The sequence below is a fragment of the Dipodomys spectabilis genome, unplaced genomic scaffold (genome assembly GCF_019054845.1).
Source record: "Dipodomys spectabilis isolate Male_0828 unplaced genomic scaffold, ASM1905484v1 ptg000298l, whole genome shotgun sequence".
Classification (NCBI taxonomy): domain Eukaryota; kingdom Metazoa; phylum Chordata; class Mammalia; order Rodentia; family Heteromyidae; genus Dipodomys; species Dipodomys spectabilis.
In genome coordinates this window covers 4047459-4071944 of record NW_024870975.1, presented here as the reverse complement: position 1 = coordinate 4071944, position 24486 = coordinate 4047459, and positions in this window count along the sequence as shown.

Below are 24486 nucleotides of genomic sequence, written 5' to 3'. Positions count from 1 at the left end.
AAAGGGAGAGAAATCCTCCAAAAACAGAGAACAAAACGACAATACACAAACCCCACCTAATTTAAGGTACCAACCAAACTGAAAAAAAATGAAGCTTGTTCAGTTGTATAACTTTACATTAACACATAAGATCTTAGGTGCACTTCAAAGCTATGTTTTTAATAATATATTTATATATATATTAATAATCCATGTATATATATATATATATCTTTAAATAAACTAAGAATCCAGCCAATGAAAAAATACTTCTGAATTAGTGCCTTAACCATGGCATTATAAATTATTTGTACTAAAAGTGTATTCCAAGTTTCTTTTCTCAGAATCAGAGGTTGGTGGTTCAAAGTCAGCCCAGGCAGGAAAGTCCATGAGACTTATCTCCAATAAACCAATAGAAAACCGAGGTGGCACTCTGACTCAAGTAGTAGATCCCTCTCCTTGAGCTGAAGAGCACAGGGATAACCCCTGAGTTCAAGCCCCAGGGCCAAAAAATAAAATTTAAAAAAAGTTTGTTCATGCAGATCATAAAATTCTAACATTCTGAGCTTTAGGAAACTTTTCTGCCAGGGTCTTATGCTCTTTAGGCAAATACTCCACTACTGAGATACATCCCAGTCCCATTGTTTTTGTTTTTCATTTTACAATCCACTTTATTGAGGTTTTATTCAGAAACCCAACATTTTGTGCTATGAGGACTCCCCTAGTGTATTTCGTGGTAGGCACTGAGGAAAACTCATATGACACAAATGCAGAGAGTTTATAATTGTGGAAATAACACTAAATAGAAATAAATTCATCTGTCCCGACATTCTAGGGAGAAATGATGTCCTTATTTTCATTCTCACTCTTCAGGGCAGATGGTCAAAATAGAAACACCTATGTACTATGCTGAAATGTAAATGTTTAAACCCCTTTTTTTGAAAAACTCTCGTTCTATAAAATCAATATATATCAAATAAAGGCGAAGTTAACTTAAAAAATATTAAAAATGCTAATGAAGCTCCCTGACTTGGAATGTGTGCCATTTTTTTTTGTCTACAAGTCCTGGAATTAGAACCCAGGGTCTGGGTAACTCTGTTGCACTGTGGGGAAGGGGGAAGCTCGCAATGCTTGAAGACCAGTATGTCAGGCCTGTTCCCTAGGCCTGAATTCAAGCCCCAGACCTGGAAAATGTACTCCTTTACATATTTTAAAGATAGGATTAAACTTCCATACAGATGTTCAGTCTATATTATGTGTGGTGTGGTTATTAATTGTATATTTTCTATTTTTCATTAATTTACCGTTTATTTTATTGACTGTGATGAATCCTAACTATGTATTACATTGTTTACATCCTATCACATACCATCTAGATTTGTAGATGTGTTCTCCATTATGCCTGACACCCAGGACGCTCCCATAAAAGGAAAACAGGTGTCACACTTGGCTTCATACTCCAAGATTAAATTTTTAGCAGTGCTAGGATCTGAACTCAGGGCCTAGCAGGTCCAATTCATGAATGGGTGAGTGTGAGCATAGCAGCCTCTAAGCAATGAAGCTGTGAGGTGTTTCCCAGGTGCTGAAATCGTGACCCAGGATTGGCCAAAACAGCGATACAAGGATAGGCAGTCAGTAGTATACAAATAAATATATGTTGGTAAAAAGCACCATAGCCGCCTATGTATGATTGAATGACATATACTACATTCCTACCAACTCTTAGGTGTTTACTATACCATAATTAAAGGAATATTATTCTTTTCATGCTTAATGAAGCATGAAATTAAAATCAATCATTGTCCTAGGATTATTGCATCAAATTTTATGCTCAACCAATGCACAAACTTCTCTTTAATTGGTATTCCTATACATAGGAATGAGTGTCTTGTGATCCCCTGCCATTGGTAGTTGTCAGAACCTGGATTTGAACCCAGGGCCTATGTTGATAGGTTGGCCTATGGCTTCCCTGCTAGCCTGCCAGCCTTCAGCAATGGCAGGCGAGGTCCACTTTGCACCCATAGCATTCAGATCCAGAATAGTCATCATGCAAAGAAAAAAAAATTAAACCCCCAGCCCTCTGCAGCTTGCTACTTTTTGTGCTATCTCACTTTTTTTTTCTTTCTGCAAGCCCTCTGGGCCTAGGATTCCAAGATTGGGTATGGGTCCCGAGGCTGCACCCAGCCTATGGTGATCGAAGCTGAGACAGAGTTGCCACGACCTGAGTTCAAGCCCCATGATCGGCCAAAAAAAAGAAAAGAAAAAGAAAAAAGAGAAAAGACAAAAATTGATTATTTAACTAAATTTAAAAAATAGAGCTCCCTGGTTTTGAATTTCTGCCAGTTTTCTTTCCTAGACTGGGATTTGAACTCAGGAACTTGTAGCAATGTGAGGGAAAGTGCAGATTTGCTACTACTTGAGTTCAAACCCCGTGCCAAGACAAAATTAAAAAATTAAGTCACTGAGCTTGGCAGGGGGAGTCATTGTGGAGAAGGGAGGTAAGGGATGGTAGGGGGAAAACAAAGGAGGAGGTAACAATGCTCAATAGGAAATATACTCATGACCTTGCTCATGTAACTGTGACCTCTCTGTACAACATTTTTACAATAAAACCATACAAAAAATAGACAATATAGTATTCTGAGAAGCACTTTGAGGTTAAAGGAAGGATGTCTGAATAGATGTACAAAATTCTACACTGCTTTTTATTTAATGTTCAGCATGAAACTGAATAAACTGCTTCCATTAAAAAATTAAGTCACTGTCTTGGAACTGGGGCCAGTATTTATACCATTGGTGGGATTTGATCTCACATTCCAGGTAATTCTTTTATACCATAGGAGAAGGAAAAATTTACTGTCCTTGAGGAAAAGAAATTCAGGCTAGAGTTCCCATGTCCTGAATGAGGGCCCTGCAATGGAAAATATATTTCTACACATGTGTAATATATGATATATACTTACATGTGTATGTTTTTTACATGTTATGATTCTCATGATTGATTTTGTATTTATTTTATTTTTTATTTGATTCATTCTTTTATTGTTTTTCTATTTATATTATCATTCTCATTTATATTTTGCACATCTATTATAAAATTATACACAATAATTTAAGACATTGATTCATTTATCATTAAAAATTTTTGTGTTGAAACATGATACATAATTAAATGGAGGCATTTGTCACAGTCTTCTCACGTTTATAGTCTCTCCCAAGAATGAGCTTTGTCCTATTTATCTTTGGACACCTTCCTATAGGGATGTTTCTAGATGATTTATACTGAGAAGCTTTTTCTTGAGGACAGGCAAGTTGTGGGATAAAATTGTAAGTGGGAGGCTAGAAATGTGGCATAATGGTAAAGAGCTCACTCAACATGCATGAATACCAGGGTTTGAATCCTCAGTGCCATATACTCAGAAAAAACCAGACGAGGTGGAGTGGCTCAAATGGTAGAATGCCAGCCTTGAGAAAAACAATCCCCAGGACTGTCAAAAACAATAGACCAGATGCCAGTGGCTCACACCTGGAAAACTACCTCCTCATGAGGCTGAGATTTGAAGACCACAGTTCAAATACAGGCTAGGCAAGAAAAGCCTGTTAGACTCTTATCTCCAGTGAACCACTAAAAAATCCCATGTGGAGCTGTGGCTCAAGTGGTAGAGGGTTAGCCTTGACTGAATTGCTCAGGGACAGTTCCCAGGGTTGATACAAGACACACAACTGGAATAAAATTGAGGATTAATCAAAGTATGTTTCCTATTCGCTAATTATGAGAACATTCTCTGGAAAATCAATGCTGATATATACCAGAATTGGAGTCAAACTTCCAGGCTTAAGTGTAGCAGATCCACATGCCCATCCTCACAGACTCTAGCATTGTAACCTTGTGTCCACAGGGTTCTGAAAGGTCCAATGTTGAAAGGCTTAATATGGTCCCCAAGCCCTGTGTGATAAGCAGTTGACTTGTATTGTCAATGTCATTACACGTCTGAACCTAGCAGAGCACCAGTAGCTCTTGTGCATCACCCTAGATCAGGAGGCTGAGGTCTTAGGATCACTCTGAAGCCAGCCAGTGCAGGAAAGACTATGACACTCTGACTTCCACGTCTGAAAGGTCAGATGTTCAAGAGCTTCTTGTTTTTCCCTTGGTGATGAGAAGTTACTCTAAATGTTCTTAGTGTTCTTGACCCATCGACCCATCCTGGGTTCAAATGAAGTTCTTAGGATCCATGCCCTGGCACTGTTAGCAGGAAGAACTCCAGTGTAACACTATTTGAAGGAGAGAAAACAGTTTCAAAAGCCAGGCTACGTGAAGAGGACAAGGAGGCAGAATATACAAATTCAACAGGGAAGTGAGCTGCACAACCACATCACTCATTCCAGGCACAGCCAGCAATGGGGGAAAACCTGAAACATTTGTTAGAGTTACACCAGGGTCAGGTTTTTCTCAGCTTCCTCAAACAATGACAAACCTTCCTCCCTCAGGTGAAGGTAGCCTCAGGCTATCTTTAGGTTACCAATCGAGAGCCAGTTTAGTTAGGGAGAGGAAGGAACAGAGTAGAAAAGCCCTGCTCTCTGGTCTTAGGGAGTGGGTTTTTTACTCTCCATCTATCAGATTTAAAGGCCCTTCTTCTACTTCTGCCAGTCTTTTCTCCTTCCTTCATTCTCCACATCATTATTGCTAATCCCCAATCCAAGGTGAGGCAGGGTCATTTCTCTTTTGTCTCCAAGCAGCTGAGTTAGAACCTGGCTCTGCCCTCTTGGATCTGGGGCCTTCGCCTGCCTGAGAAGTGGGAAAGAGACATTCTTCCTGCTCTGTGGTTGTGTGAAGGTGATGCTGGTGTCCTGGCACACTGCAGAAGGCCTCATGACTGGGAATTGTTCCCTTCTTTCCTCCTGAAGTCCAAGACCAGCGTTATCTCTCATTTTTATATCTATCTATCTATCTATCTATCTATCTATCTATCTATCTATCTATCTATCTATCTATAAGCCTTTCTTTCTTTCTTTCCTTCCTTCCTTCTTTCTTTCTTTCTTTCTTCCTGTCATTTTTCCTGTCTTTCTTTCTTTGTCTTTCTTTCTTTGTCTTTCTTTCTTTCTTTCTTTCTTTCTTTCTTTCTTTCTTTCTTTCTTTCTTTCTTTCTTTCTTTCTTTCTTTCTTTCTTTCTTTCTTTCTTTCTTTCTTTCTTTCTTTCTTTCTTTCTTTCTTTCTTTCTTTCTTTCTTCCTGTCATTCTTCCTGTCTGTCTGTCTTTCTTTCTTTCTTTCTTTCTTTCTTTCTTTCTTTCTTTCTTTCTTTCTTTCTTTCTTTCTTTCTTTCTTTCTTTCTTCCTGTCATTCTTCCTGTCTTTCTATGTATGTATGTATGTATGTATGTATCTATCTATCTATCTATCTACCTATCTATGTACCAACCCACCTGCCTGCTTACCTACCTACCTACCTACCTACCTACCTACCTACCTACCTACCTACTACCTACCTACCTACCTAACTACCTACATAGTTATCTCTTTGACATTTCTTGGGCTTAACTCAAGGCCTGGGCACTGTCTCTAGCACTCTGCTACTTGAGCCACAGCACCAATTCTGGATTTTTCTGTGTATGTGTTACTGAGGAATGGAACCCAGGGCCTCTTACATGCTAGGCATGCACTCTCCCACTAATCCACATTCCCAACCCCCTCATCTTTTTTCTTAATGGTAGTTTTTACATATATATACTACCATTTTGTGTCTCCAAGTATAATTTTCTGAATACTGCTTATTTCTATGAACTCTGATCTTCTCTTCCCTGCCTGATTTGTGACTGCTCCTGCATTGGCCTCATAATAAAATGTAAATAAAGGCTGCTAAGAGCTTCAGTGTGCATCTTATAAGGAAACAGGCCTAGAACCCTGGAAGTGAAAAGCAATAGGGCTGAAATGAAGAGAATGATGCAGTATGTACAATGAGCATATCTAAAACATAAATCAGTAAATAAAAGCAGAAGTTTTGCATACAGCCTCTTTGCACTTAGGGAAGTAATATACTCATGTAAGTAAGTAGGACACTAAACTTGGCTTTCTCTTTTTGAATTTTCTTTTGTGGCAATCCCATGGCTTAAACTGAGGACGCGATGCATTCCTCAGCTGTTTTTCACAAGACTGAGGTTTTACTACTGCCACAGCTCCACTTCCAGCCATCTGGTTGTTAAATGAACATAAGTGCCTCTCAGGCTTTCCTGCCTGGTCTGGCCTGTATCTCCTGCTTGGCTTTCTCTCTCAAATCTGGAGCTCTACCCTCTAGGCCACTGCTCCCCTTCTGGTTTTCTAGTGGTTTATTGGAGACAATAAACCTTGCCTCCTAGGGCTGGCTTTGAATGGAGATCTCCTGAGGAGGCTTCAAGAGGATTACCTCAGGGATTCACCTAGAAGCCGCTCCACCAAAACTTTAGTCTAAATCTCGAGAGGTACTAGAGAAAAACAGAAACAGGAACATGCTTCTAGTGTGTCCTAGATACTTAAGGTTGGAGATACAAAACACTCATAATTATTAGAACATTTTATAGGCAAAAGTAGCAATGCAGATAGTATGAAGATCGCTCCAGGTTTTGGTCCTCATGTCCTGAGACAGTAAATTCACTGCAGCTCACTGCTAAGTGACAGAACTGGCATGTCCTGTGGACATTTGTTCCTAAATATTGTAACACTCATTTCTCACTTTTGGCTTCAAACCTGTGACCAGAGGGTAAGATGAAGAGAGAAAATACTCACAAAGAAAGCACGTGTAAAGAACATTAGTAGTTTACTTATAAGTCCCAACCATAGAAATGACCCTATTAAGAAGTCAGTCCAGATTATAAAACAAAGAACTAAAGAAAAAACTTGAAAGTGCCTGCTGAGTGCAATCCCAGCTCCTCAGGCGGCTGAGATGTAGAGAATTTGAGTTTGAAACCAGCCAGTGTAAGAAAGTCTTTGACAATGTTATTTCTAAGAGATCACAGAAAAACCCAGAAGTGGGGCTGTGACTCAAGCTTAATGCAGTACTCTTGAGCAAAAGGAGCTCTTGGACCAGGCCTAGGCTCATAGTTCAACCCCAGGACCTGCCCCCTCAAAAAAAAAAACCTGTACCCCAATTTCTTTGTCTATGTATGGATGTATTCCATAGGTGAAACACCAGAGTAGCTATGATGAATGGCACCAAGCAAGGAAAATTATATTCAATACAACGAGTTCATAACACAGAGAGTGCTTTTATGATATTGCATGTTTCAGGGCTCCCCTCACTGCTCCCAATGTAGCCTGAGGGTTTCTCTGCATCCCAGGCCTGTTGGAGGAAGTCTCCCTCATTGTCTGGACAGGAACACAAAAGACCTCATTCCAGTACAGCTGTGTACCAAATAACTCCATCTGGGGCAATTAGTGAGGATGTGTGGGTGGGCTCTGAAAGTCAGGAAAAAAAGGCCTCCTTGTACCCTTAGCTATCTCTCTTCCCAGTGCTCTCTTTTAACAGGAGACCTTCATTTTTGCCACCTCCCATGGCAGGCCAAGTTCTGTGCTCTTATCCTGCCTTTATGAGACTATATTCCGGTGTTCAGATACAGTGCTCAATATAATTCAGGAGTCTTTCTGGCAAACAACTAGGGCACTGAACATAATGAAACGTTTCATTGCCAGCAATGATGGGCCTATAATGCCTCTCCTAGGTTTCCAGAAGCTTGGGAAATCGAAGCACATGTTGGATATCACAAAGCTTCCTGTCATCTAGGACTGGTGAAGCTCATCAGGTTTTGAAACCTTTGACCTCTCCTAGTTGGGCCCTGGGTGGCTAGGTTTTGGGGTTGTACACAGGGTCTGGGTGCTGACCATTAGCTCAGAGCCAAAGTCTTTACCACTTTGTCACAGCTTCACTTCTGCTTTCTCTCTGTGTGTGAGTGCGTGTAAGTGCATGTGTGTGTGCATACACTAATCCTGGAGCTTGAACTCAAGACATGAGCACTTTACCTAGTTTCTCTTGTACAAGGTTTGCCCTCTCCCACTTGAACCACAGAGCCACTTCAGGCTTTTTCTTACTGATGTGGTTCTGAGAAATCAAGCCCAGGGTTTTATATATGCAAAGCACTCTACCCCTAAGGCACATTCCCAGCCCTCTACTTCAAGTTTGTTAGTTTGTTTCTGTCTTTGTTGTTGTTGTTGTCATTGTAGGAGTTGAAATCTGGGCCTGGGTGCTGTCCCTGAGCTCTTCAGCTCAAATCTTGTGCTCTACCACTTGAGCCAGAGAGCCACTTCTGGTTTTCTTGTGGTTCATTGGAGCTAAGTGTCTCAAGGACTTTCCTGCCCAGGCTAGCTTTGAACCATAATCCTCAGATCTCATCCTCCTGAATAGCTAGGATGACCGGCATGAGCCACAAGTTCCTAGCTTCCACTTCAGGTTTCTTAGTGGTGAATTGGAGATAATAGTCTCATGGTATCTTTTGTGTAAGGGATAGTTTGGAACCCAGATCTCAGCTTCTTGAGAAGGCAGGATGACAGACCTCGGTTATAGAACCCTAAGATGTGGCACTCTGCTGCAAGGGGGTCCTTGGCTCCATGTAGTGGAGTGCTAGCCTTGAGCCCAAGAGTATGGCTCAGTGCCTAGGCCTTGAGTTCAAAGTTCATGACTTAGAAAAATCAAGACAAAACAATTGTCTCCTATAGACACATCACTAGTCTTCAGTAGTACATAATTTTGTCCCTGCCATGGGGACAGATCTGAGCCTCAATATTCTTTTCTTCATACTCATGTCAGTTGTGTAGTTCTTACGAGGACAAGATGAAAGAATGCACCCTTTGAAGGACAAAATACTTAACACTCTTTTTTTTTTTTTTTGTCGGTCATGGGACTTGAAATCTGGGCCTGAACTCTGTCCTTCAGCTCTTCAGCTCAAGGCTAGTGCTCTACCACTTGAGCTACAGCAACACTTCCAGTTGTCTGGTGGTTTATTGGAGATCACAGTTTCAGCGACTTTCCTGCCCGGGCTGGCTTTGAACCACAATTCTCAAATCTTAGCCTCTAGAGTAGTTAGGATTACAGGCGTGAGCCACTGGTGCCCGCCTGCAAATAACCCTCTTTACAGAAGTCAGCACACAGCATCCTGTGAAAGACTCAGCAACCAGCACCCAAAGCAGGACTCAGCACACTGCACCCTGTGAAGGACTCAGCACATAGTATCCCGTGAGGGCCCCAGCACCCCAGGAAGGACTCATCAAGTAGATATATCACACAAGCTGTCATTAGTATTAGGGTACTTTCATCAGTATCACCATTCTTTCAGAAATACATCACAAACAGCACAAAGTTCACATCTAATGATTCAGAGGGGTATTTTTTGGGGGGGATGGGAGTCAGCTACAGGGATTGCACTAAAATGTTGGGGTTACTGTCCTAAGATCTTTTGTTCAAGGCTAGAGATCTATCCACTTTGATCCACAGCTCAGAGTTTCACAGACATACCGCCAGGGCTGGGTTTTAAACCCACCAGTGTCAGATCTCAGCCCCTGAGAATCTTGGATGACAGGGGTGAGCAAGCCAGCAGCATCTGGCTCTGTGGGGCTGAGTTGGAGTAGTATACCTCTGACTAAGTCAGTTTATATGGCAGCTGTAAGCACCAGACTCCCGGCTTGCTCTATGATGAGGTACCCATCTTGGACCTTGAGTAAGAGTCTAGACAGAGTCCCTAAGCTTTTATGCTCAAAGCTAATGCTCGACTGCTTGAGCGAGAGTACAACTTCTGGATTTTTATATGCATATGGTAGTGAGGAATCGAATCCAGGGCTTTGTATGTACTAGCCATCATTATACCACTGAGCCCCAGGAGTGACAAGTGTATGAACAGATAAATGTGTAGATTGGCATATATGTATATATATATATATATATATATATATATATATATATATATATATATATATATATACACACACACACATACATATATATACATATATATGTATAAAACAAGAGAAAGATGTCTGTATAGTATGAAATTACATACATTACTACCCATTATTGACAATAAAATTATTCCTTCCATTTTTAAGTATCATGGTTGAATACATAATAAAGTATTAATTGAAAATTAGTCAATGTAGTATAATTGTTGTGTATAATTTTATAGTATACTCATACAGTAATTACAAATTTGTTACTGTTATAAAATTACATTCCTATGGATGTACATGGGAATGGGTTTCTTAGAATCTCAGGCCAAGACTTAGTGGCAGTCCCTGGATTCGACCTCCAGGCCTAAGTTGAGGTTTTGGCTATGGCTTCCCTAATAGCCAGCCAAACATCAGCATGCAATGTCATGTACACTTTCTGGGCCTTGTCATTTACACGCAGGATGGTCACAATTCAAAGGGGAAAAAATGTAAAACCACCTTCGTGTATTTCTCCATTTTATCCTTCTCCATTTTATTTTATTTCTTGCCAACCCCGAGATTTGAACTTGGATCTAGGATCCCAGTGTAGCTGTGGCAGAGATGCCAAGACCTGAGTTCAAGCCCCGTGCTTGGCAAAAATAAAATAAAATAAAATAAGGCCCTGGTTTGGAATTTGCACCATTTTTCTGGCAGGTCTGGGATTTGAACTCAGCATCTGGGTATCTCTGTGGCACTGTGGGTGAAGCGTAAGCTCACCGTCCTTGAAGACAAGAATTTCAGACCAGTTCCCAAGGCCTGAATTGAAGCCCCAGCACTGGAAAAATACATACGTGAGCTTAGCGAGTATGACATTTATTACCCTTATTCATTTAGTATTATTACACATATAACATTTCATTTATTACATCCTATCACACAGGATATATTTGCATATATGAGACCCAGGACATTTTTTCAGGAAACAAAATGTGTCAAAAGTGGCTTCTTACTCCATGAATAAATTTTTGGCAATGCTGGGATTTCAACTCACAGCCTACAATGCCCAATCCATAAATGGGGTCAGAGTCTTAGCACATCAACCTCTGACAAACTGAGCTGCCAGGAAGTTCTGAGGACCTGTGGTCAAGCCACAATAGTGCCATATATATATATATATATATATATATATATATATATATATATATATATATGTATATATATATGTAGAGAGAGAGAGAGATGTGTAGATTGCTGTATATATATGCATATATATATGTAGAGCGAGAGAATGTGAGGATATCATTAAATTTTATATATATATATATAGTTACAAATAATTAGTTATTAAGTTATGTCTCCATTTAATGACGTATCATAGTTGAATACTTATGAAAGCATTAATTAAAAATTAATCAATATCCTTCCATTAGGGGAATCATAACATGGTGCTAGAATGGAAGATGTAAATGCAATAATTTTTGTGTGACTTTCTAAAATAGAATCATGAATTAACTGCAAATTTAATTATTTTTATAAGATTACACTAGCATTCACATAAATAGGAATGAGTTTGTCAGGATCTCCTTCCATTCGTGTGTGGCAGTCCTGGCATTCGTACACCAAGCCTGGGAAATTTACTTCGAATGCAAACCATTTGAATGACACTGAAGATTTCAGATTTTCACGATTAAAAAAGAACAACAAGAAGAAAAGAAAGCAGGTGTCAGAGGCTCCTGTATGTAATACTATCTCCTCAGGAGGCTGAGATGTAGAGATGCCAATTTTAATTCAGCCAGGGCAGGAAAGTCCGCAACACTCTTATTTCTAAGAGGTCACAGGAAAATATCCCTATGGGTTGTGGCTGTGGCTCAAGGGCTGAGAGCTACCCTTGAGAAAGAGGAGATCAGGGATAGTGCCTAGGCTCATATTTCAAACTCAGTCCTGTCAAAGAAAAAAAAAAAGATGGCAGTAACTCCATGTCTCTGTGTATTTATGGATGATGTGTGGATGATGGGAATTCAGCAGTTTGCCCATGACCAGATCCCCAACCTGGGCAAGCTGCGACAAGCCATCAGAGAGTACTAAGTCTGAGCCTATAGCTTGAAAAAAGCATCCTTCTCTGCCATTTAATAACTGAAGGCTTGCCTTGGCTGGGGTATGCAATGGGTGCATTATGTTCTTGCTGAGTTGTCCCACTGGAACATCTAGCAGCTAGCCGCTGCCTCTAAGGGAGACCACTGTTCCTAGGTGGTAGGAGTTGTGGAAAGTTCTGGCTCCATATTCCATAACACTCTGTAGGATGTGAGCCTAGATCTCTGAGGACTAGTGGCTATCACTCATTCATCATTCCTCATTGCCGAGTTTCAAACTGGTCCCAAATCCTGGAAAAGATATGAAATGGCCAGCGAATTCTTTTTTTTTTTTTATACAGTGAAAGCAAGGGTTATACTGTGGGGGAGGGACATACAAAGCAACAAAGAAATAATTTTATAATTGCGTTAGAAACAAATGCATGAAAGAAAAAAACATTCAAATACATATCTAAGGGTTCATTTTCCTAACATCATATTATCTGACCTTTTCTGCTTGATTCATACATATACTAGATATTGCAAATAAGGCAAATCATGGGACCTATGTTTCTTTGGGCTTGGCTTACTTCACTTAATATAATTTCGTCCAAGTCTTTCCATTTCCTAACAAATGGGGCAATGCCATTCTTTCTGATGGAGGCATAGAATTCCATTGTGTATATATAACATATTTTCTTGATCCATTCATCTACTGAGGGGCATCTGGGTTGGTTACATACCTTAGCTATGGTAAATAATGATGCAATAAACATAGTTGTGCTGGTAGCTTTAGTGTGGTCTTGTTTGTAAACATTTGGGTAAATGCCTAAAAGTGGGACTGCTGGGTCATAGGGGAGCTCTATGTGGAGACTTTTGAGGACCCTCCATACTACTTTCCAAAGTGGTTGAACAAGTTTACACTATCACCAACAATGAAGTCAGGTTCCCTTCTGTCCACATACCCTCCAGCATCTGTTGTTATTAGAGTTCTTGATTTTTGCCATTCTAACTGGCGTGAGGTGGTATCTCAATGTTGTTTTGATTTGCATTTCTTTTATGGCTAGGGATGTTGAGCATTTCCTTATGTGTCTATTGGCCATCCTTCTTTCTTCTTCAGAGAAGTTTCTCTTTAAGTCATTAGCCCGCTTATTTATTGGGCAGTTGTTTCTTTGAGGATTTGTTGTTGGGGGATTTAATATTTTGAGTTCCAAGTATATTTTAGATATGAGACCCTTGTCTCATATCTGTGGGCTTTCTATTGATCTTGCTAGCTATGTCCTTTGCCATGCAGAAGCCCTGCAACTTCATGCAATCCCATTTGTCCAAACTTTCTTTGATTTGTTGTGTTTCTGGGTCTCTATTCAGAAAATTTTGGCCTGCGCCAAGGAGACCTAGGGTTTCTCTTATTCCATCCTGTAATGTTTTCAGAGTGTCTGCTTTGACTACGAGTTCTTTGATCCATTTGGAGTTGATTCTGGTGCAGGGCGATATATAAGGATCTAGCTTTAGTTTTCTACAAATAGTTAACCAATTTTGCCAGCACCATTTACTGAAGACCCTGTCTTTCTTCCATTCTATTTTTTTAGCTCCCTTATCAAAGATTAGATGGCTATAGGTCTGTAGGTTCATTTCTGGTTTTTCCATTCTATTCCCTTGGTCCTGAGGTCTGTTTTTGTGCCAATACCAAGCTGTTTTGATTACTAAGGCTTTATAGTTGAGTTTGAAATTTGGTATTGATATTCCTCTAGCAGTGTTCTTTCCGTTGAGGAGCGTTTTTTTTATTCGGGGTCTTTTATTGTTCCATATGAATTTTTGGATTGCCTCTTCTATTTCCTTGAAGAATGAGGTTGGAATTTTGATAGGTATCGCATTAAATTTGTAGATAGCCTTGGGAAGTACTATGGCCAGCGATCTCTGTGCTGAAAAGTGTATGCCAATAAATCCCACCCTCATAAATCCTGTTAGAAATAAACCTTGGACTGTGAATGTGGCTAAGTGGTAGAGTGCTTACCAAGGAAGCATGAAGCCCTGGGTTGGATTCTTCAGTACCACATAAACAGAAAATGCCAAAAGTGGCACTGTGGCTTAAGTGATAGAATGTAGCCTTGAGCAAAAGCAACTCAGGAACATGCCCAGACCCTGAGTTCAAGCCACAACACTGGCAAAAAAATGTGAGCTTGGTGAGAAATACACTTCTGGAACTCAGAGGATGGCCGAGGTTATAGGTAAGAGGTCGAGGGCAGGTGGTGATGGCTCACACATGTAATATTAGCACTCAGGAAGTTGAGGTCTTAAGATTATAACTGCAAGCAAGTGCAGGCAGGAGTCTATATGATACTCTTTTCTCCAATTAAGCACCAAAAAAACCAGAGCTGTGGTTCAAGTAGTAGAATGCTAGCCTTGAGCATAACAACTTAGGGATAGCATCCAGGCCATGAATTCAAACCCCAGGACTGTCATACACACACACACACACACACACACACACACACACACACACACACACACACACACACACACACACACACACACTGGAAATTCTTCTTACCTATCAAAAAGAATATTGTACCATTTGTATCTCTCATTTCTAATGTCATCTGCCTTGTATCTCATTACCATTGTATTTTCCCTGTACTGCACTAACTGACACATGCAAACTGATGTAAATGATTTTCAGGGTTATGGGCTAACCATAGATTCCTGAGTATGAGTTCTCTGCTCATTCTCTTTGTCTATTCATGCCTTTGAGTAGTGATTGTACAGATTCATCTGTACCATTTGCTACAAAGAAAAGAGATGAACCATACATATATATGTATGTATATATATATGATTATATACATACACACATTTATACATACATGGATATATGCACACATATGGATATATATTGAATACCTGAGTACGTTTTATGTTTTCAAGAATTATGGAGCTAACAAAAATCACATGTATTTTCCTTCCTTTTCAATTTTTTTCAAAACATAAAGAACTTTGTCTCTTTTGAATATTAATTTTTAAGAGAATATCTCCATCTCTGATTTGTCAGTTGCCTTGAAATTAGATGTTCAAATGGACAAAATTATTTAGGCTTTTTGGTGGAAGAAAGGAATATTACTAGGGTTCTATTCTGGGGTTCTCTGCTTGCTAGACAAGACTTTGTCTGTATAGCACCAAGCAGCTCAAATACTTTGCCATACTTCTAGTCCATTTTATTTACTTTAGTTCTTGAACTTTTTGCCCTGGTCTGATCTTAGATTGACTGAGACTTGCTACCTATGCCTCATAACATAATTAACTAGGATTACAGATGTGAACCACTAGGGCCAGCTCATTTGTTGAGATGTTTGTCTTGGCAGTTATTTATCTGGCCTGGCCTCAGACCACGACGCTTGTCATTTCTGCTTCCCAATCAGCTGGGATTACAGATGTGGGCTACTATACTTGGTGTACATAAAACCTTCTGTTTTGTGTTTTTTTGTGTGTGTGTCGGTAGTGGGGTTTGAACTCTGGGCTTGGTCGCTGTCCCTGCGCTCTATAGATCAAGGGAGCCACCTACCGCTTGAGCCACAGCACCAGTATCGGTTTTCTAGTGGTTTTATTGGAGATAAGAATCTCACGGACTTTCCATCTCAGGCTGGCTTTGTACCTTGATCCTCAGATCTCAGCCTCCTGAGTAGCTAGGATTTCAGACGTGAGCCACCAGTGCCTGACACACCTGTTTTTCAACAGAGGTTTTTATTGCAAAAATACTGTATAGAGGGGTTAAAGAGTACAAGTTAAAGAGTACATTTTCTATCAAGCATTGTTACCTCCTCTTTTAATTTTCCCTAACCCTCCCCTCCCACCTCCACAACTCCACTCCCCTCTCCTCCCTTCCCCTCTTCCCCGCCTATATTGTAAAGATCCTTTTTCAACATTGTGTCTTCTGCATCTCATTGTTACAATGGGTCAGCCTGTATCCGTATTTAACTATTTTGTTTTTTCCCTTCCCCTCCCCAAGCTAGAGAAGGGTGTATACAGGATGCAGTGAACCGACATTAAATACAGTGAAAACAGGGGTTATACCATAGGGGAGGAACATAAAAAGAAAAAAAACACATGGTAGATTATAAACCCTATCTTGGGGTTCATTTCGCTTAACATCATTTTATCTGGTTGTATGTACATAGCTTTTGAACTTTTATGCTTCTCTGAGACATATAATAGCTATTTCAAATAAGGGAAACCATAAGACCTATGTTTCTTTGGGTTTGGCTTACTTCACTTGATATAATTTTTTCCAAGACTCCACTTAGAGTTCCCCTATGATCCAGCAATCCCTTTTTTGGCATTTGCCCAAATGTTCACAAACAAGACCATATTAAGCTACCAGCACAACTATGTTTATTGCAGCGTTATTTAACATAGCTAAGATATGGAACCAACCCAGATGCCCCTCAGAAGATGAATGGATCAAGAAAATGTGATACACACACACATACACACACACACACACGCACGCACACACACACACACACACACACACACACACACACACACACACACACAATGGAATTCTATGCCTCCATCAGAGAGAATGATATCGCCCCATTTGCTAGGAAATGGAAAGAAGCAGAAACAATTGTACTAAGTGAAATAAGCCAGGCTCATATAACCATAGGTCCCACGATTAATCTTACTTGCAGTAACTAGTACAGGGTACTATATAACCATATAAGAAGATGTTATGTGAAATGAATCCCAAGATAGGGGTTATCTCTATATAGTCCCCCAAATAAAGTTGGAAGGGGAGCTGTCGTTCAAATACAGAGCATCACCCTTGAGGGAAAAAGCCTAAGTGACAAGGTAAGGTCATGAGTTTAAACCATAATATCAGCAATCAAAAAAGTTGATTTCTTTTCCTTGAGGTTTTTATTAAATTGCTCAGAAAATAATCAATGTTATATTTAAGTTTAGCATTACTATTAAAATCATGATATATTTATTTATGTTATTCTTTATTTTCTTTTTTTTGTTGTTTTTTATTGTTTTTTTAATTGTGAAAATACTGTACAGAGGGGTCTTTATTTTCTTAAATTTTACTTACACATTAATATCCAGTAATGATAAGAGATGATTACTGTTTCACACGTTTTTATGTCAGTTGAATATATGGATGAGAGGAGCATACAAGGAGTTTGGACTGAAAATAGATAATTGCAAGCTCTTCCCATAAAGAATGGATAGTTGAAGGAGCTGCGGGCATGTATAAGATAAACCAAAGAAACCAGCAAGGAAAGATAAGGTATGATTCTGGAAACCACACAATTTTTGAAGAAAAAAAACAGAGAAAATATGTGGCTTTTGGTAAGAACTTTGTAACCCACCTACATATTTGATTCCTTATTTCTAGCGGAAGGCATTTCAGTTAACTTTATTTTACAAAGTTAAACATGATTGACCTTTAATGCTAACTGGCCTCTGTCTCAGGTAAGCAATTATTCTACCCAGGTGCCAGGGTCTCATGCTTATCATCCTAGTTACTCAGAGAGCTGAGACCTCTAGATCGTAGTATAAATCCCATCTGGAGAGGAAAATTGGTGAGACTTTTCTGTTCAATTAACCATAAAAAAATTGGAAGTGGCAATGTGGCTCAAAGTGGGAACACTAATGTTGAGTAATAAATCTCAGAGACAGAACCCAGGCCCTGAGTTCAAGCTCTCTGAAATTATTCTTAAAATACTTGTTCTCAGTAATTCTTTAATTTGCCTAGAAGACTGTCTAAACTTAGAGATTTTTTTATTTCATGTTGTCAGAATTTAATTTTAAGATGTTCAGAGAAAAATTATGTATATTAAGAACTGGTTTGTATTGCTTTGTATTACGTATTGCTTCTACACCTACAGATCAGCTGGAAAGTAGATGGCCAAACCACTCCTACCCCCACCAAAGTTGTAAAGTTCATGTTTCGACATAATGATTTGTACATCTCATTTATGCAATGGGTCCACCTGTATTCTTAGTTAAACGATTTGTTTTTGCCCTTCCCCTCCACAAATAATACCAACATCAAATGCAGTGAAAGCAGGGGTTATACCGTGGGGGAGGGACATACGAAGCAATATAGAAATCATCTTATAAATATGTTAGAAACAACTGCATGAAAGAAAAAAAAATTGAATACTTATCTTGGGGTTCATTAACCTAGCATCAACTTCATCTGACCTTTTCTGCTTGACTCAGACATATACTAGATATTGCAAATAAGGGAAGCCATGGGACCTATGTTTCTTTGGGTCTGGCTTACTTCACTCAATATAATTTTTTCCATGTCTTTCCATTTCCCAAAAAATGGGGCAATGTCATTCTTTCTGATGGAGGCATAGAATTCCATTGTGTATATATACCACATTTTCTTGATCCATTCATCTACTGAGAGGTATCTGGGTTGGTTCCATGTCATAACTATGGTAAATAATTCTGCAATAAACATAGGTGTGCTGGTAGCTTTAGTATTGTTTTGTTTGTTATCATGTGGGTAAATGCCCAAAAGTGGGATTATTGGGTCATAAGGGAGCACTATGTGGAGTCTTTTGAGGAACCTCAATACTGCTTTCCACAGTGGTTGAAAAAGTTTACACTCCCACCAACAATGTAGTAAAGTTCCCTTCTGGGCACATCCCCTCCAGCACCTGTTGTTATTAGAGTTCTTGATTATAGCCATTCTAACTGGGGTGAGGTGGTACCTCAATGTTGTTTTTATTTGCAATTCTTTTATGGCTAGAGAGGTTGAGCATTTCTTCTTGTGTTTATTGGCCATCCTTCTTTCCTCTTCAGAGAAGTTTCTCTTTAAGTCTTTAGCCCACTTATTAATTGGGCATTTGTTTCTTTGAGGATTTGTTGTTGGGAGATTTAATTTTTTGTGTTCCAATTATATTTTAGATATGAGACCATTGTGCATTGTATGGCTAGTACAGATCTTCTCCCAATCTTTGGACTTTCTAGTGATCTTGCTAGCTATGTCCTTTGCCATGCAGAAGCTCTGCAATTTCATGCAATCCCATTTGTCCCATTTATCTTTGTTTGTTTGTTTTTTTGTATTTCTGGGTCTCTATTAAGAAATTTCAGCCTGTGCCAAGGAGAACTAGGGTTTCTCCTATTCTGTCCCGTAATGTTTTCAGAGTAAGACTTGAAACTTTTAGAGTTTCAAATATTACAGGAAGATCTTGGATTCATGTTGAATGGATGTGAGTAGATTAAGTTCTTGCAAAATTCGTGTGTGTGGGGGGCGGGTTATGTTTATTATTGAAATCAAGGATTAGGAACTTGGTTCCTTTTTCTGAGATATACATTATGGTGTATCTTTGTTGGTGGTAGGCTCTGATTGCTTGCCTTTTCCTGACGTGTACAATCCAACTCTATTTTTCAATTAAAGTTCTTTCATTATTATTGAACTTATAGTGCTCTGATATTGCTTTGTCTTTAGTCTGCCATCTAGGATCTTCTTTTCCTCTTAAATGTTAACATTCAATATAAATTTTACCTCCTGACTGATTTCCCCCTTTAATCTGCATTTTGCAATAAGTATTATAATACCTTTGATCTCTGTGTTCATGAAGAAAAACCATTTCGAATTCTTTGTTTAATGTAATAACACCTGGACAGAGTTGTTAGCACCAAGACCTTAAATTTTCTTTTGTAGTTTTAGTTTAAAATAAACTTCCTCCATGTTTTTAGCATAGGTAGATAAAGAATTCCCACAATGCCTCACAATTTTTATATTTCACTTTGTCTATGTGTCTTTGTCCCTGCTAAATTTTTCTGGATGCCTGTGTTAGCTACCCCAAACCCTGCAAAGCTGTTGCTGCTACCCAATTTCCTGCCACTGCAACTCAGCAACTACAGTCACACTTACCCTTTCCCTGGTATTCGCTTTCTCTGCTACTCATTTTGCTACCCATAAATCTTATCACCATGATTCCAGCCACCTGATCCCTGACACCCTTGTCTCTGCTACCGCATTCCCAAACCAAGCAAGGCAAGAGTAGGCACAGACAGTCGACTTGGGTACTCCTCTTGCAAGTACAATGGGACGTTATTCCTCAAGTATTTATTATGAGGGACTAACTAGTGGTGAAAAGAAAAGAGGTTACTCAGAGGGGACTAAAATCCAAGGATATCAGCTTATAACTTGTTGCTAAGAAAAGCAGACCCTAAGGTGAAAGTTAATGAAAAAAGAAAATTTGACAAAAATATTGGCGATGATATAAAAAGTTTAGCTGAGTCTCTTGTACCAGTGATATGAATTATTTTATGACATAGATATGTAACTACTTTGCATTTTAAAAAGTATATGAAGATGCACATTTATGTGATACTTATATTAATTTATGGAATAGTTGCATATGATCATGTTAATGATATTCAATAGTTTATGCTTTATGATATGCTGATTACTCTGCCTTTAGCAATATGAATTGAGCTCTCTAAAAATAAATGGAATTGCAATGTCAAATACTACAAGGAGATTACTGAGGCTAATCCCAAAACGAAAGCTGATAAAGAAAACTGAAAAAAGCTACAAGTTTGAAGGGAAGGGATCAGTGGTATATTACTAGCTTTTTAAACATTCTTAGAAAGCAGAACATGATTTTTGATTCTTGCATTTTGGAACCTCTTTAATGAGTAAAACAAACAATTATCGAAATGACTGAAAATGCACTGACATGAATTATTAGATTAACATTATACTCAAAGTTGCCTTGAGATGCAGGCAGGCTTTATTCCTTTCCTATTAAATTAATGGAATAAGCTTACTTTTGAATGGTTGGACAGTCCATGACACTTGTTCCAAAACAAGAAAAGATACTGGAGAGAAAAAAAAGAGGAAGGAGACTCAAGGCTGCTGAAATTAGCATATTTTCCATTTGGACTTTAATGGGTTGTTACTACAAAGAATTAGAATTTCATCTTAAGATAATAATTTCAAAATGGATGTGCTAAAGCATAGCTTCGAAATGTAATATTTAATGCTGTTGGATTACTTAAAGACAAAGGTTTACAGAAAACTTTAAATTCCAGAAAAACTGTAATGTACCAATAAACACCTAGAATAAACATAATTTAAAATTTCACCTGTTCAAAGCAAACCCTGGCAGGAAAGTCTGCGAGTCACTTATCTCCAAATAAGAAGTGGCTCTGTGCCTCAATTGGGAGAAGGCTCACCTTGAGCTCAAGAATTCAAGGATATGTTACTACCCAGGCCCTGAGTTCAAGCCCCATGGCTGACAAGAAGAAATTTTAAAAAATTAAACCATTAGGGCCGGAAGGAGACTCAGTGGTAGAATGTTTGTCTTGCATGCATGAGGTCCTGGGTTCAATTCCTCAGCACCACATAAGCAGAAAAAACTGGAAGTGGCACTGTGGCTAAAGTGGAAGTGTGCTAGCCTTGAGCTGAACAGCTCAGGGACAGCACCCAGACACAGAGGTCAGGCCCCCCTACCACCACCACCACCACCAACAACAACAGTTAAAACATCAAACAGCCTGAAGATGTTGTCCAAAATAATGAATGCAGCATTATCCATTTACATGACTTAGTGAATTGAAACCTAGTTTACCAGTGGAGATGGTGGGCATTTTGTGTGTGTGCCAAAGCCTGCAAAATTATTTTGTACTTTAACAGGGAGGGAGAAAGGAGGAAATGGGGGGGAAGAGTGAGGTGTTTGGTGGACTTGCCTTTTGATTCACTGATTGTTTTCTGGAGTCAAATTCAGAGAAATTCTGCTTGCAATCCTAGTTACATGGGGAATTAAGAAGCCATGTCCTAGAAGTGGTTTTGTCCTGTCCTTGGCCTGGTTCTAACCACCACTGGATAATCCAAGTCCCACGTCAGGAACAAGATGCCTTGAAGACTACTGATCCATTGAGCAGGTGGACCTAACCACAGCCAGAATAGGTAGAAAATGCAATTCCGAGGGCAGCCCTGAAAATCTACAGCAGGTAGAATTTTTTATATATTTTTATTGTAAAAATACTGTACAGAGGGTTCAGAGTACAGGACTAGGTAATGAATACATTTCTTATACAGCATTGTTACCTCCTCCTTTGTTTTTCCCTTGCCATCTTTTCCTTCCCCATATCTCCAACTCCCCCCTCCTCAACCCCTGCCTGACATTGTAAATTCATTTTCGGCACAGTGTCTTGTACATCTCATTGTCACAATGGATCAACCTGCATCCCCATTAAAGCATTCTGCCATATCCCTTCCACTCCCCAAATTACAAATATATATATACGATGCAGAACACTTGAATCAAACAGGGGTATACCGTTGGGGGATGAACCTACAAAAGAAAGAAAGGAAAAACCACTTGTGTCTCTGACTTGGGGTACATTTTGCTTAACATCATCTTGTATGGTCATATGTTCTCATCCTTTGATCTTCTCTGCTTGTCCTAGACATGTTCTAATCCTTGCAAACAAAGGTAAAACAAGGTAAACCATGGGTCCTTTGTTTCTTTGGGTCTGCTTACTTCACTTAATATAATTTTTACCAAGTCTTTCCATTTCCTAACTTATGGAGCAATGTCATTTTTTCTGATGGAAGCATAGAATTCCAGTGTGTGTGTGTGTGTGTGTGTGTGTGTGTGTGTGTGTGTGTGTGTGTGTGTGTGTGTGTGTGTGTACCACATTTTCTTGATCCATTCATCTGCTGAGGTGCATCATGGTTGGTTCCATATCATAGCTATAGTGAATAATACTGCAATAAACATTTTTTTGTTGGTAGCTTTGTGATCATTTGGGTAAGTGCCCAAAAGTGGGGTTGCTGGGTCATGGGGGAGCTCTACATGGAGTTTTTGAAGAAATTTCATACTGCTTTCCAAAATGGTTAAACAAGTTTACTCTCCTACCAATAATGCAGTAGGGTTCCCTTTTCGCTACATCCCCACCAGCATCTGTCATTATTACATTTATTAATTATAGCCATTCTAACTGGAGTGAGGTGCAATCTCAATGTTTTGATTTGCATTTCTTTTATGACTAGAAAAGTTGAGAATTTCTTTATGTGTCTAATGGACATTTTTTATTTCATCTTCAAAGAAGTCTCTCTTTAAGTCTTCAGCCCACTTAGTTATTGGGCAGTTGTTCCTTTGAGGATTTGTTGTTGTGGGATTTATGATTTTGAGTCCTAAGTATATTTTAGATATAAGACTTTGTCTGTTTTATGACTCATGAATAACTTCTCCCAGTAAGTGGGCTTTTAATTGATCTTGCTCTCTATGAGCTTCACCTTGCAGATGCTCTGCTTGTTACATGCAATCCCATTTCTACAACCTTTCTTTGATTTGTTTACTGTTCTCTATTAAGAACATTTTGGCATGTGCTAAATAGCCCTTGTGTTTCTCTTATCCTTCATGTAATGTTTTCACGGTGTCTGTTTTTATTTTGAGGTCTTTGATCCATTTGGACTTGATTCTCATGCAGGCTGATATATAGATAGATAGATAGATAGATAGATAGATAGATAGATAGATAGATATAGATATCTATATCTATATCTATATCTATAGATATAGATATAGATATATATGGATCTAGCTTTAGTTTTCTACAGGTGTTTAACCAATTTTGCCAACACCATTTACTGAAAAGGCTGTCTTTCTTCCATTCTATTTTATTAGCACCCTTGTCAAAAATCAGGTGGCTATAGGTCACTTGGTTCATTTCTGAGTCTTCAGTCCTATTCCATTGGTCCTCAGGTCTGTTCTTGTGCCAGTACAAAGATGTTCTTATTACTATGGCGTTTCACTATAGTTTGAAATTTGGAACTGATAATGCTCCAGTGCTGTTCTTTTGGCTAAGGACTGACGAATCTACAGCCAGCATTATACTTAATGGTGAAAAGTTAAAGTCATTTCTTATAAATTCAGGAAAGAGATAAGGATGTCTGCTCTCTCCACTCCTCTTCAACTTAGTATAAGAATGTTAGCTGGGACAATAAGACAAGATGGAAAATTAAAGGGAATCCAAATAGGGAAAGATGAAGTAAAACATACAAGATGACCAATGGAGTAGAATTGAAACCCAGAAATGAATCTACAGTCCCATAGGCATCTAATTTTCGATAAGGAAGATAAAAAATAGCATGGAAGAAAGACAGCCTCTTCAGTAAATGGTGCTGGCAAAATTGGTTAACTACTTGTAGAAAAATAAAGCTAGATCTTTATTTATCACACTGCACCAGAATCAACTCCAAATGTATTAAAGACGTATGAATCAAAGCAGACACTCTGAAATTTTTACAGGATGGAATAGCAGAAACCCTAGGTCTCCTTGGCACAGGCTGAACTTTTCTTAATAGAGATCCAGAAATACAAAAAAACATCAAAAACAAATGGGAAAAATGGGATTGCATGAAATTGCAGAGCTTCTGCATGGCAAAGGACATAGCTAGCAAGATCACTAGAAAGCCCATGGATTGGGAGAAGATCTGCACTAGCCACACAATGGACAAGGGTCTCATATCTAAAATATACTTGGAACACAAAAAATTAAACTCCCCAGCAACAA